Consider the following 15,439-nt stretch of genomic DNA (forward strand, 5'->3'; position numbering starts at 1 on the left):
GAAGATTCTTACCTATGACCCAGCATTCCACTCTGAGGCATTTACTCAACAACAACAAAAGCATAGGTCTACAAAAAAGCTTTGTGCAGTGTTTATGGCATCTTTATTCATAATAGCTAAAACGTGTGAAACAAACTCAAATGTCCATCAACAAATAATGAACAAATTAGGGGATATTTATACAATGGAATACTGCTCTTCAATAATATGATATAACTATTAATACTCTCAATAACAGATGAATCTCATAAATCTTATGCTGTAGTAAAGGAAACCAGGGACACATGGTGGTGCATACTATATGTTTCCATTCATGTGACCTTCTGAAACAAGCAAAGCTAAGCTTTCATAATAGGAATCAGAACACTGGTTTCCTCTGGGAGGTGATTGAGTGGACAGGATCATAAGGGAAACGTTTTGGGGTGATAGGAATGTCCTGTAACTTGGTGGAGATGGTTTTACAGTAGTCAAAACTCATCAAACTTTACTCTTAAAATCTGTGTGTCTTATTGTAGGCTATAATTAGTTATTTAATGAATAACTTAATACCTAGACTTTTAAAAAAGCAAAAGGTGTCACTGTGGCTTGCCTATAGAGAATAGACTGAAGAGGCCGAGGGTGGAGACAGAGGAACCAGTCGAGATGCCATTGCCCTAGTCCAGAAGGGAGATGCTGGTGCTGTGGATTGAGGTGGTAAGGATGAAGAGGGGAGAACAGGTCAGCTCTGGATGTATTTTGAAGGAAAAGTCAAATGGATTGCATGGGTGGTGTTAGAGAAAGAAAGAGTTGAGGATGTTTCTGAAGTTTTGGGGCTGTGTAACCAAAAGATGTGAAATATTGGGGAAGGATAGATTTGCTTAAAGAGAGTAATGTGGATTCGTTTTTGGAAATGTTAATTTTGAGATGCATATTATACAAATATGCATATTACATTCAAATAAATGTGCTGAGTAGGAAGATAGATAAATGAGTCTGGAGTTCACAAGGCACATCTTGGCTAAAGTTATAAATTTTGGATTTGTAAGTATGGATATGGTCAAGACTATGGAGACTAACTGTGACCACCTAGGGAGAGTGTAGGAAGATAAAAGAAGAGATCCAAGGACTTGGCTTCTTTAACATTTAGAGGACTGGGAGATGAGCAACAATCAACAGAGTATAGATAAAAGAAGCAACCAGTGAGGAGGAAAGCAAAAAGAAAGTGATATTCCTAATGTTCAGCAAAGAAGTATAAGAATCTAACCAAGTCCTTTTCACATTTAAATTATTTGGAATCACTTTTATCCACCAGTCAATATTTTTAATATCACAGTGGTATGATGCTTTTCATAACCTGCCTTTAATACCTTTAAGATTGAAAGTATAATTTCAAGAATTGCAGAATACTGAGATTTTATCTCATTTCTGTTTTATTTTGTGGTTTTTCCCATTTGGTTAACTTTTTGGTTTTGTTTATTCCTTGATTGAAAGCTTTTGATAGATAAATATTGGCACACAAGTGACATAGGAATTGTTCATGCCAACCTCTATTAACTTTCAAAATTTTATTATTTTTTTCTGAAAGACTTGGCTATTTGTATTCTCTCTAACTGCACTGCCAGGCGTGTGACAGGATAGCTCCTTCGTACACAACGACATTATTCCTAGTGCATCACCACAGGTCAATCTTTTTTGAAGGCATTCTAAGAGATTCAAATTTAAGTTAAAACAAATTTCATAATATGGAGCCACAAAATCCTTCAAATAGCCAGAGCAATACTAAAAGGAACAAAGCTGGAGGCATCACACTACCTGACTTCAAAATATACTACAAAGCAATAGTGATCAAAACAGCATGGTGCTGATATACAAACTGACACATAGACCAGTGGAACAGAATGGATAACCCAGAAAGAAATCCACATATTTATAGGCAATTGATTTCCCACAAAGGTGCCAAGAACATTCACTGAGGAAAGAACACCCTCTAAAATAAATGGTGTTGGAGAAAGTGGATATCTATACACAGAAGATTGAAACTACATCCCTATTCCTCATCACATACAATAATAAACTCAAAATGGATTAAAGACTTAACTGGAAGACTTGAAACTATAAAACTACTAGAAAAAAACATATGGGAAACTCTTCAGGACATTGGTCTAGGAAAAGATTTTGATTGTAAGACTGTAAAAGCACAGAGCAACTACAAGTAGATAAATGGAACTATATTAAACTGAAAAAACTTCCTCACAGCAAAGGAAACAATTTACAAAGTCAAAAGACAACCTATAAATGGGAGAAAATATTTGCAAACTGACACAGACTAGCTGTGACAAGAGACTAATATCCGAAATACACAAGAAACACAAACAACAGCAAAAACAAACAAACAAAAAAACCAAATAATTCAATTAGAAATGGGCAAAGGATCTCAATAGAGATTTCTTAAAAGAAGATGTACAAATAGCCAATAAGTATTTGAAAAAATGCTCAACATCACTAGTCATCAGGGAATTGCAAAAATCAAAACCATAAGGAAATATTATTTTCCTTCATTTAGAATGGCTGTTATCAAAAAGACAAAAAAGAACAAATGCTAGTGAGGATGCAGAGAAAAGGGAAGACTTATGTACTGTTGGTGGGAATATAAATTACCACGGCCACTATGGTGAATAGCATGGAGGGTTCTTTTAAAAAACCTAAAAATAGAACTACTGTGTGATCCAGCAGTCCCACTACTGTGTATTTATCCAATAGAAAGGAAATCAGCATATCAAAGAAATATCTAAACTCTTATGTTTATTGCAACACCATTCACAATTGCCAAGGTATGGAATCATCCTAAATGACCATCAATGAATTAATGAATAAGGAATGTGTAGTGTATCGACACAATGAAATACCATGCAGCCATAAAAAAGAATGAGATTTTTGTCATTCACAGCAATGTGGATCAGCCTGAAGGACATTACATCAAGTGAAATAAGTCAGGCAAAGAAAAGAAATACCCTGGATGTTCTTACATGTGGGAGATTAAAAGTATTGAGTTCATGGAAAAAGAGAGTATAATTATGGTTATTAGAGACTGGGAGGGGTAGGTGTGAGGGAAGGATGGGAGAGGTTGGTCAACAGATACAAAGTTACAGATAGATAGACAGAATAAGTTCTAGTGTTCTATAGCACAGTAGGTTAAATATTAACAATAATTTAATGTATATGTTCAAAAAATCTAGAAGAGAAATTTTGGATGTTCCCAATGCAAAGAACTGATAAATAGTTATGATGATGGATATTCTAATTACCATGATTTTATCATTACACATTGTATACATGTATTGAAATATCACTCTATATTGTATAAATATGTGCAATTATTACATGTCAACTAAAAATAAAGGGAACAGAAACCCAACTCCATATGCTGTTGCCAATGCAAATAGTACCAATGAAGTGACAATCAGATGAACAGCTAAGTTCACACATGCTCAGGCAGGATCACTACTGAGATGTCACAACTTACTCCTCTGCCTGTCAGCTGGCAAGTGTCTTAATTGAAGAAACATAGCATATATATTAACGTGAACCATACTGCATTATATGTGATAGCCTTGATATTCTGAGGCATACATTATACATACATTTAGAACCTGATTAGGTAATCAGAATATTGTTCAACTGATGGAATGCTCAAGGCATGATCTTTGACTCATTTTATATAAGGTCTTCTTCTTTACATATGCCTAAATCAAGTAATTAGGAGCATTTAGTGCATTATATTGAAAATTGCATAGTGCACTGTGCTCTTGTATCCCTAGAAGAGGCCAAGATTCATCATGTTAAATTAAGCAGCAAGAAGTAGGAATAATGATGGAATTTCCAGGGTATAGAATGAAGCAAACTGAACTTGGTTTTGATGGCCCCAATGCAGGGATGGGGAATTCTTGAGTAACTTTACAGAGCTTTCCTGAAAATGGTCATCCAAGAGGTGTGAAGACTTCTTCAGTGGAGAGGGGCTATATTGAAGTTTTTATTTTTTTAAATACATTGAGTTATTACTTATAGCATTTTTTTATCCATGGAGTAGTACAATTAAAAAGATACTGATTGCACACATATTAACAAGTCCATTATCTCATAATCTAAAAAATATGTTCAGAGATGAGATATGATGTAACTTGGCTCATAAGCTAAAGAACCAAGATGACAATTAATTGATGTTTTAGGCATATTTATCTTCTCTTCAACAATTGAAAAGTAGGAAGGAGCATGGAATCTATAGAAAATCTAAAGTAATGATGGTAATATAAACTGTCTCGGCCATTTTCCATTTTGCATAGGCTTTTTAATGTTTTCCTTCTTAATAGTCTTACAATTTTTTTCCATTGCCCCTCAAATTGATATATCATTAATGATGAACCATATGATTGTTTTAATATTTATAATTATGTCTGTTATATCATTTCTTTAAGCACTTTAAAATATGACACAAATGAATACTTGAGCTATATTTTATATAATTTCAAAATAATTTTAGCGTTCTTCCCACTTTGTAAGTAGAACCTTTGCAGCTCTGTGATTTATGATGACATCACGTCCTTTCAGAGATAACACTGTTATGTCACTGAACCTGAAGTGGTGAGGTCAAAAGTACATGTGAAGTAATTATGGGCCTGAACTGAAGACCATGCTTCAGTTCAAAGGAAAGCGAGCAGGGCCAAGAGTGAGGATGAAGGTATCAGGGGATAGTGAACAGAAAAGAAGACAACAAATCTTTGAAATATGGTCAACGGCATGAGCAGAGATTTTACCCTCAGCATTTTCATAGTATGCTTTGGAAAATGAAAAGAAATAATGATGAGGAAAAAAGCCTGCGAGCCTTTAAAACTTTGCTCTATTGCCTTACTAAGAAAGGCTTTGGAAAACAGAGGAGTTACATAAATGAGAGCAGGTGCGGTCATGCAGAGGTAACTATTCAGCATATGTAAGTGCAGTTGGAAAATCATTGTCTTGCAGAGAATACTCGAAATTGGTCCCTAACGGCCTTGGTTTTTGTCATATGGTCTTGATTATAAGGCTAAAATTGCATTGCCATGCCTTTAGTGTGAACGAGATGGATGGATAATTATTACGTGTGCTGAATACCTTTCTGCATGGAGGAACTAGGACATCCCCTGGTCATTGTAGCCACCATTTCGACTGGCTGTCAGAAAAGCTCGAAGCAGCCAATTCATCACCATATTTATGTGGGGGAGAAATGGCATTGTGCCTCTGTGGTTGGGTGTGCACACTCCCACTACATATACATATGCAGATTGTAGACATTCTGAAGTGGCCCAGTGTAAGTGATTGTGAGGCAATGTTCAAAGAAGCAGTTGAATTAGTGGAAGTAAGGGGTTCAAAAATGAAACAGCGAGCTCTGTAGAAAATTGATGACTCTTGGTGGTGTCCATGTGCTAGTAGCTGGCAGCAAAGCAGTGCCAGGAAAGATCTGGGGGCTCAGTTGGAAATGTTGCAGGAAGTTTAAAATTTTATTGACAATAGGAGCTGTTTCTGGAAGACTGATGATTTTAGACACACTGAGAAAAAAAAAAAAACCCTTTTTATTTGTTATGCATGTATTTCCAACCAATTTTGCTATCTTGCATGCCTCTCAGGATCCTCTCAGAAGGTGGATATAATGATAGTGACAAAAATTCCAGCAGCTATTTTTGCTGAGAATAAATTTTGTGTCTGTTTCATAGTTGCTACTACCATCTTTGCTGGTTAGGACGCCACAGGAGGATGCCATGGGGGAATAAGAACAAACCTAGTACTCTGTCATATCTGAGTGGGTAAGATTCAGGAATGCAATAAGATCCCTGACCATGACCACACAACTCATTCATCACAGGCATATTTATCAGGGATCCTGTCCTTGTGAGGCTGTGGCTTCCCGTTTCCATGCTGCCCTTTGCAAACTATGGGCAATTAGCTATGAGGGCCACTATCTCTTCTACTCTAAGCCTTGAACTGTGGGGCCAGCACCAAGAGGAGAAAACAAATCACTCTTTCCTGAAAAGCTTGTAGAAAGTCTAATGTGAGAGCAGTCTCAGGTTTGAGAGGACAGTGTTCTGAGCCCCAAATCAGCATTTGACAGTTTTCTGGTTGTGGTATATAATTTGCCACTCAAAGACCAGTGGGGGTGTTGGCAAGGTGTGGGGCGGAGAGCGTTTACACAAGTTGGTTGATCGGGTGTAGCCAATCACTCTAGCTGTTCTACTGATGATATTCAGATTGTTTGGATGCAGGGTGTATATTCAAGGTAAGAAGTGGCCAAAACATTAAGGAATTAAGGATGTGTGTTTGTCAATTAAAGAAAGAGTAGGAAATACAAGTGCAGAACCTTTATGTGTATATATAGTATATATATATGCAAACATATGTGTATATAGTATGTGTATATTCTGTGTGTGTGTGTTTTCTTGTGCAAAACACATAGCAAGAGTCAAAATTCTGTAACAATTATTTTAGTATATTTAATGCAAGCTTTTATTTTTGCTGTATATATACACACACATATATATAGTGATAGTTCCATTATACCCATTATTATGCTATATAGTAGTTAAATCTGGGATTCTAGGGCAATAAAACATGAGGGTTACACTATTTTGGTGCTGTTTTTAGTTTTCATTTCTATTGGAAAGTGCTAAATTAGTAGCATTTTGTGATTCCTGATTTAGCTCTTTTAATAAGAAGCAGAAGCTAAAAACAGCCCAACCAAGCAGTTGAAGTCTTATCACAAGCCCGTAAGATCAATAAGCTAAAAAAAGTATGAAAGTTTTTGAGTGACAGCTTAAAAATGGAAAATTTAAATATATATCACTGCCTTCTGCTCCATTGTGTAATGCATAAAGCCCATTTTGGCAGTACGTTTTTAAGCAGTCCAGAAAGTGATTTATTAGTATCACTGGATTTGTGTTTATGTTCCATGCTGTAAACTATGCTTACAGCAATATATCTGTATTAAGGCATTAATACGAGGAGTGCTACCTAAGCTTAACACTACTAATATTGTCCAAAGTATAGTTTATTGGGCTATAAATAGTAACATCAGTATTGACACTTGCTGCATCATCTAAGTCCCTGAATAACTTGTGTCTGATGCTAAATGAACATGTTGCTGTTGACAGGATATAAAACATAAATAGTGAATACAAGTGATATTTCATAGCTACTGCTGGTATTTTCCACTCTCTTTTGATCTGCAGAGAAGGAGTTCTCTGTGTGCTGAGACCATCATAGATTTCCCAGTGTTTGTTAGAGGATTGTGATTAGAAGATACCACATCTCGGTTTTAAACATGCTTATTTCATGCGACCACTAATTGTAAACTAAATTTCACGGTCGATCTCTCATGAAAATCCTATATTATAAGACACCTCTCAATAGATGGATACTCCATATACTTTTAAAAAAATAAGATAAATATGCTTTCAGAACAGGGATACAACTAAGGATATGAATTTCTGGAAGAGTTTTTGAACATTTTCAATAATTGTATAAAATGGTCTATGTCACAAATAGATAATCATTGCTTATAATAATAGACAAATAAATAAAATGTAGGATAGTCAGCAAATCAGGAATTGAGTTTCTGTTTAACCTTTTGCACTCAACCTAGGTCTTTACTCTGATATGAAGCTGGTTGTTATTAATTCATTTAACAAGTTTTAATTGAGAGTTTACTGTTATATGGTGGATGCTGTTTTCATAGACAAGTATTTTCTAAGCTTGATTTCTTTTGTTGAAAATCAAGACAGTATTTCAAGTCTTTTGAATTTCACCAGATACACTCTCCTTTATTAAAAGCTATAAACAAGGAAAAAGCTCTTTCTTAAAAGTTACCTTCAGAATAGGGGGCAAAACAGTCACGTAAATCGTGAATTTGCTAATTTACCTAGGTGTTCCTAACTTTACATTGTAAAGTCTAATGACATATATTAAATTAAGTTTTGAGTTCATTAGAATTGGAAGATAGTCATATCTAGTAATTCATTCAACATATGATTATGGAACACCAATTACGGGCCAGAAACCACGTTGCTCTCTAGACAATTAATAGTAAATGAAGCACATTCCTTATCCCGAAGACATAGTCAAATAATACCTCATTTTGCTGAAGTAACTCAAAAGAAGTGAGGGCTGGGTGTGGTGGCTCATGCCTGTAATCCCAGCACTTTGGGAGTCCTAGGCAGATTGATCACATGAGGTCAGGAGTTCGAGACCAGCCTGGCCAACATGGCGAAACCCCTTCTCTATTAAAAATATAAAAATTAGCTGGGTGTGGTGGCATGTGCCTATAATCCCAGCTACTTGGGAGGCTGAGGCTGGAGAATGGCCTGAGCCCGGGATGTGGAGGTTGCAGTGAGCTGACACAGCACCACTGCACTCCAGCCTGGGTAATAGATCAAGACTGTCTCAGAAAAACAAAAAAAGAAGCTTGGAAAAACTCAGTTCTTTCCCCCTCCCTAAACTAGTAAAAGAGAAGAATCAAATTATAATGAAACACATTTTTGGTTCGTTTATAATTTCTTGCTCATTTGTTGTAGAAGATGACAGAGACAAGCTCACAGAAATGTCAATATGTTCATGTACTTTCCTTGACTTTTTCACCTCAAACATTGTAATTTTTTTGGAACTGATTAGGTGGTGACAGGAAAGAGACCAGTTTAGGTAACACTTATGATCTCAGATATTAATATCATGGGTGCTAACTGTGATGGACATTATTAATCTTGTTAAAAATGAAGAGAAGCAAGCCTTAACTGCCTTTCTTTTTGTTGAAAGAAGGTGAAGTACAAAGTGGACAGTGTGCCTGGAGAGGGATAATGTTCTCATCCAGAAAATCAGAAACACATGCTCATCTTTTCAAAGCTATAAAAGTTTGTGCCTTGATGAAACCTTTTATTCTCCCTCAAGAAACCTTCAACATTATTTCACTTATTTTGCGGTAAATAAACCTGTGCCTTTGCAGGTTTGCAGATAGTGGCCAGGTGGTTAATGTACAGGAAACAAAGAATGAGGGAATCACCAGGAAAGGTTTCTCTCTCCTTTCGTCTAAATCCAGAAGGAGGGAGCTGGAGACGGATGTGGCTGGTCAAGAAAACTCAGTGGGAGAAGCCAGTTAAAACAGGAAACATAGTAAATTCTAGAGCTTCAGCATGGTGAAGGTGTTGGAAAGGCAGAGTGCTCTCTTCTTTCCTAGCTGATTCACTGACAGCATCCAGATCAATGCTGAGCCCAGGGGAGAGGCCTCCTTCTCCCAAAGTATGCTGGAGTACCATAAACTAGAACTCAGAGTGCTCTAAGCTTATGTTCTTGTTTTGGGGGCCCTAAATAGATCCTTGAAAAAGTACACCAAATGGTGTCAGAGTGAAGGCAGGAAACCCAGGGACTTATGAAATCCAGTGGTTTTTCATTAATTCCTCAGTGCCTTATTTCTTAGTGGAAATATTCAGCTTTGGTCTAAAAAACAGCTAAAAACCTTATGCAAAGAGCTTGTAAACAAACACCCACTTGAACCATCTGGTTTTGTAACACATACAAGTGATTAAGCCTCAGAGCTATGATTGTTAAATTTTTGAGAACACAACAATCCCAAATACCCCCAAATAGATTCCTTATACCAGTTTATGGGGGGAGAAGGGGTACATGATACTATGTATAGTAGATAATCTGGAAAGGTTAACACAGTTTTTTTGTTTCCTTACTTTCCTCCCTCCCACCCTGCCACCCTTCCTCCTCCTTTTCCTTCCTTTTTTCACTATGAGTGTTATAGAAAGATACAACATATGGACTAAAAACATGTTTGTAGTTCCACTATACTAAGTCTACATTGTTAACAACTTAGAATGTTCCTTATCTTTACCTTCGTTATTATTTTTGCCCTTGATAGAATGAGAAACATGTGTGCTTGAATGTGTGTGTTGTGTGTGCGTGTGTGTGCACACACACACAAGGGGGTGTCTTAGCTCCTTTTAGAATACATTAAACAATCTGGTCTATTTGCAAATAATGAATTCATACTTTTTGTTCGTAATGACTAAAGAAAGTCAGGTCAGGGGGAAATTAAATATGTTAAGAGCTCTCATTTTAATTGTATAATATCGATACAGTCTTTATAGTTAATTTCCTTGACAAGTCGTAGGGCATATGGGTTGGATTCTTCACATATTTCTAACGTGGAAATGATTCTAAATTGGAACATTTCATTTAGGTGACATCACCGTAGGGAAAAGAATAAGTTGCACCCTGTACTGCAAGTATGTGGAAATAACACAGTTCTAGCTGATGACTTTCAAAATGAATTGCCCTAGTACACAGAATCAAAAACTCTAAAATGAAATAAAAACTCTTGGTGAGAAAACAATATTAGGTCTCCTATTTCTTTTTTTTTTTTTGGCCCAGGCTGGAGTGCAGTGGCGCCATCTTGGCTCACTGCAATCTCTGCCTCCCAGGTACAAGAGATTCTCCTGCCTAAGCCTCCTGAGTGGCTGGGATTACAGGCGCGCACTACCAGTGATCCGCCTGCCTCTGCCTCGCAGGGTGCTGAGATTCCAGGCGTGAGCCGCTATGCCTGGCCACGTCCCCTATTTCTTTCTCCCTAATCTTGACCATTCCTCATCTCCAGATTTATCATAGTAGCTGGTGGGAGGAATTGTTGAAAGAAGAGGGGAAAGAGAGTATTTAGTTTCAGCAGTGGTGGTTGGAGTATCAAACTCACTCCCAAATATATGATGGTTCAAATAAAATAAAAGCTAATTTTTCCTTCACATAAAGTTTCTAATGGGTGTTCTTGATTGGGATGAGTCTCTTTCAAGTGATGATTTCAAGGCCAAACTCCTTCTATCTTGTGGCTCTCTGACCTCAATACACAGCATCCACAGTTTCCTATATCTATCATCTGCATAAAAGGAGACCATATGGGATATTGTGTGTGTGTAGCGGGGTGGTTTATGGACCAAGTATGGGGAGGCTCCTGTCACTTCTATTCTCTTTCCATGGAGGAAAACTCATCTCATGACCTTATATAAGCATAAGAGTGGCTGGAATATGGTTAGCTGTGTGTCAAGGAGCAAGGGGAACTGTTGGTTAGTTTCCATGGCAAAAGGAAAAGAGGAGAAAAAGATGGGTGTTGACACAGGACACTATGGATCTTTTTATTTGCTAAGGAGGAAACAATGAAAGTAAAACCCTTTTCAGTGATGTGCTGATAAACTGGCTTTTCCAGGGGGAATAAAACCGCTTCACCTGATTTGTATTGTTTGCCAATTTCCTTGGTGTAAATATGCACAGCCCCAGCTCTAGAAAGCTAGGAATAAGCCATTCTAGCTTGTCATTTTACTAACTAACTCTGAAAAAAATACATCTGAGGAAGTCCATTTATGGGAAGGAAGTGAGCATGCATTTTGCCTTTGGTATTTGACACAAGGAAAGATTCACTTTGGAATGAACCTCTTTATCATCTGAAAAACCATCAATATGATATATTCGTATCAACAACAGATGTGGGCATACAATTTTGAGTCAGGGAAAAATAGCACCAAGGGCACAGTGAGTCAAGGCTACCCATCTGGCCTGAATCCTGGGTCATGCTCAGGCAAAATGTAAAGCACCTAGAACCACTTTCCAGTGAGTGTGCCGAGAAGACAGAAGCCACTTCTGGGAGAGGTATATTTACATTTTTTTTCTTGGAATTTCATGTGATTGTTCCTGTAATCATTTTCCAAGAAGAGGGAAAGACTTGGAGATGAAATGGATGACAGCGATTAAAAACATAGATGCTAAGGATAATTTCTCTGTTTCTGATTATAAAAGAAGTTGGATGTTGGTGTCATTCCCTGTGAGAGAAGCAGAGAAATCAGGCCAGGTGCGGTGGCTCACACCTCTAATGCCACTTAGGGAAGCTGAGGCGGGCAGATCACTTGAGGTCAGGAGTTTGAGATCAGCCTGGCCAACATGGTGAAACCCTGTCTCTACTAAAAATACAAAAATTAGCTGGGTGTGGTGGTGGGTACCTATAATCTCAGTTACTCGGGAGGCTGAGGCAGGAGAATCACTTGATCCCAGTGATCTGAGATCATACCATTGCACTCCAGCCATGGTGACAGAGGGAGACTCCCTCTAAAAAAAAAAAAGAAAGAAAGAAAAACAGAATGAAAGAGAGAAAAATAAAGAAAGGAAGGAAGGAAGAAAGGAAGGAAGGAAAGATATGGGGGGGTGGTCTGTGTTTTAAAAAAACACCGTTAAAATTTAAATGGATGCTCAGATCTTAATTGGCTAATTAATCGACATTGTTAGTAGACCAATGGCTGTATATCCTTTGGACATTTTCACTATTACTTCTCAGCTTTTGCTGGCCAAAGAATCAGGCCATGTAATGATCAGTTTGATTTGCTCTTACCATTCTGTTTGATCCATGCAGATGTGGGTGTGGGTACCTGAATCATGATGTAGTGGTCCAGATAGCTGGTCAAGACATGCAAGGGCCTATGATGCAGCCCAGTTGCTTTTGTTGTGTGTGGGTTTGTTTTCAGAAGTGTTAAAGATACAGCACCTCCCAAACCAATGATTACTCTGAGTCTTCACTGTAAAGGCTTGGAGTTTCCTATAAGGTGCCTGTTGCTTTGTTCTACTTGGGAGGGTTCTGATAGCATCGTGAAGACTGTGGTCTCTCTAGGATTCATTTGGAACACAAGCTGAGGCTGATCAAAGCCTAAAGATGAATTAGATCTGTGATTTCTTGGTTCTAGTTAGTACTGGTTTATTTTACATCAATTGCTGTTTTTGGAAAGTACTAAAACTGGTAATGACAGACTCAGGTACTGAGGTTTCTCAAAAAGTTAATTCATTCACTTAGTAAATAATAAGCTGTTCCAGGGAGCAGCTCTCCTCCTCACATATTTCCTTATGATGGTGAAAAGTAAGCTCCTCTGAAACTAACTTTTCTCCTGCCAACCATCTCTATTGAATTTTTCCTTAACTGTGGTCTGCCAAAAAAAACAGAACTGAGACTTGGCACACCAGTTTTGATCAGACCAACCATCAGAATCATAATGTCCTAAGTACAAAGCCCACTAATTGAATTTCATTCACGGACTGAAATACAGCAGCCAAGGCAGAGAACACTGTCGGCTGTTTTTTATGAGGTGCAGAGTCTAAAGTCATTTTTTAAATGTGAGTGATGCAATTTCTTGTATCTTTCATTTAAAATGCTACTTGGTAAACAGTGTTTCAGATTAGCGTATTTGTAATTTAAATGAAGACAGTACATCAAGCTGAATCTGAAAAGAAAGGAGAAGTTTGGGAAATGATTCGTTCCCCTTTTTGTGTGATCTACTGTAGAAAATAATAAATAAATAGGTATAGAGGGGGGAAGAAAGGCTTCTGGATTTTAGGAGACAAAATCAAACCATTTCTAAAAGAGTCAGTTCCAATAGCTAAATCTTTGTTTTCTTCAAGCACACTAATAAATTCTGCCTAATTCATTTTTTATTTTCTCTCGGGGTTTGCTTGCAGATTTGCCTCAACAAAGGAAGCATCATGTTACATCTTTTAAATAATTGATGGCTCTCAGTTCAAGCAGCTTGAAGGAAATTCTGAAAATAGGTACTGATTGAGCAAGTGCCTCCTTCCTCCCCACATTCCCCTCCTCAACACTCTCTCTTCTCATCTTTGTTTAACCAAACCCACTTTTCCCTCCCCTTTTGTTTATTTGCCTCTTTGGTTGAGAGCAGAGGGTGCTTTCATTTGGGTTTAGGCTTTAGCTAATTCTTGGTATCTCTCATTTATTTCACAACATTCTATTTACTTTATTAAAGATAGGGGGAGCTATTAATTATAAGCTGACTGATCTAATGAGGAGCTTTTAATTAATCAACAGAAATGTTATGTCATAATAACCACTGGAAACAGTTTGTTGGAATTATGAGAAAACTGGGCTTAGAGCTTGTCCCTCTAAATTTGCAGTGTGTTATTCTCCAACCGTCAAATTATCCTGGAAGCTGGGTCAGCTGCAGCCTTGCCCAGCTGTTCCTGTAGGTCCTAATACTGTGAGCTATTCTCTGTTATTCCCCCAGAGAGAGAAGAGCATCTCCATTTTACCTCACTCTTGGTGTGATTAGCAGTTGTCTAAGACTTGGAAAAGCCATTACCACTTTCAGGCAGATATGGCTGGTAGAACCTTAGACTGGTCTATAGTGATTCTGGCTTCTAGTCATGACTTTGTAAGTCACTTTGCCTTACAGGACTTCCCTTTCCTTACTGGTAAAATGAGGGCTTTGGAGTGCATTATCGCCAAGATCTTCATCAACATAGCCTTCTTGCATGCTCCAGGGAAAGGGATGATAAACCAAGAACTTGCACTGCGTTTGATTTTGGGTACATTAATGGTATTCTGACTTTGAGTGAATGAAGATCATGTGCTCCTTCTTTATTAACTTTCCTGTTTCTTTCCATGATTTTTCTTTTCTCTTAGTCTTTCATTTATGTCTTCTTCTCTTATTTATTTCCCTTCCCTTTCCTTTCTAACTTTTCATGTTTCCAGGGTTAAAGTGGAAGGAAAATGATTGGCAAAGTGCTAGACTCAAGGATCTGGGCCAACTTAATGAAGAAATCTCTTATTTTAAAAATATTTTGTCCTCACAGAAAAGCTTCCTCCGTCAGAGTTTGCATCAGAAAGTAGCCAATATTATTGAATTTGTGAAGACTAAATATAGAGTGGCAAATATCGGGAGATCTAAATCTGGAATTCTATGTTTGACCTCAGTTTAACTGGAGGGAGTCTTACATTGTACCCATCACTGAAAAAGCTGTATCTAAATTGATGGATTATTTTCTACTCTCAAAACTATTTCATAATCTTTAAGGCACTTTTCTTTTCAAAAGATGCATCACATAGATTATATCATGACATTTTATCTCTTAATAGATCACATTTCCTGGCTGTGGGGAGCTGAAGTTGTCTTTGCCCTATATCTCCCCATCATCCAGTAGCTTGCTTGCCTGCCCAAGATATCCTGCCTGATTGCCTTTATTGAAATCCTGAAAAAAAAACCTTCAAATAATCAAACCCGCATGAATAACATATGGTAGGGGATCTGGAAAACTGAGGAAATTCTTCTGTTTATCTTTTCCTGGCTGTACACTAAAGTTATCTTCAGAATCATTAAAGGAAATATGTGTTTCCCCTTTTAAAAATCTTTACTTCTGCTATGCATTCACTTTTTGAGAGTATATGCTGTTCAGGGTTTTGTATCTGTGTGTAGTAAGTAGATCCCTCACAATAGGATATACTCTTAAGGTTTTGGAATTCAAAATGTGTTTTTCCCCAAGGACAGCTGGGTGAATGGTTGGGTTCCACTGTCATGCTACCATGTTTGAGGAATATCATGTGCTAAGTGGCTTATCCTTTTAT

The 15,439-nt window shown here is 37.5% G+C and overlaps 1 protein-coding gene across 6 annotated transcripts in view; it reads left to right on the forward strand.

Annotated features, from left to right (window-relative positions):
* ESRRG (estrogen related receptor gamma) overlaps positions 1 to 15,439 on the forward strand; it is a 643,046-nt gene that overhangs the window by 182,558 nt on the left and 445,049 nt on the right. The window contains exon 1 of one of the 6 annotated variants that reach the window (XM_050780477.1): positions 3,101 to 13,632. The exons of the other annotated variants lie outside the window; for them this stretch is intronic. The gene's annotated coding sequence lies outside the window, so the exon portion shown is untranslated. Of the gene's footprint in view, positions 1 to 3,100; positions 13,633 to 15,439 lie in introns of those variants that run through there. 6 annotated transcript variants of the gene reach the window in all.

This window comes from Macaca thibetana, chromosome 1 (assembly GCF_024542745.1).
Source record: "Macaca thibetana thibetana isolate TM-01 chromosome 1, ASM2454274v1, whole genome shotgun sequence".
Lineage (NCBI taxonomy): Eukaryota > Metazoa > Chordata > Mammalia > Primates > Cercopithecidae > Macaca > Macaca thibetana.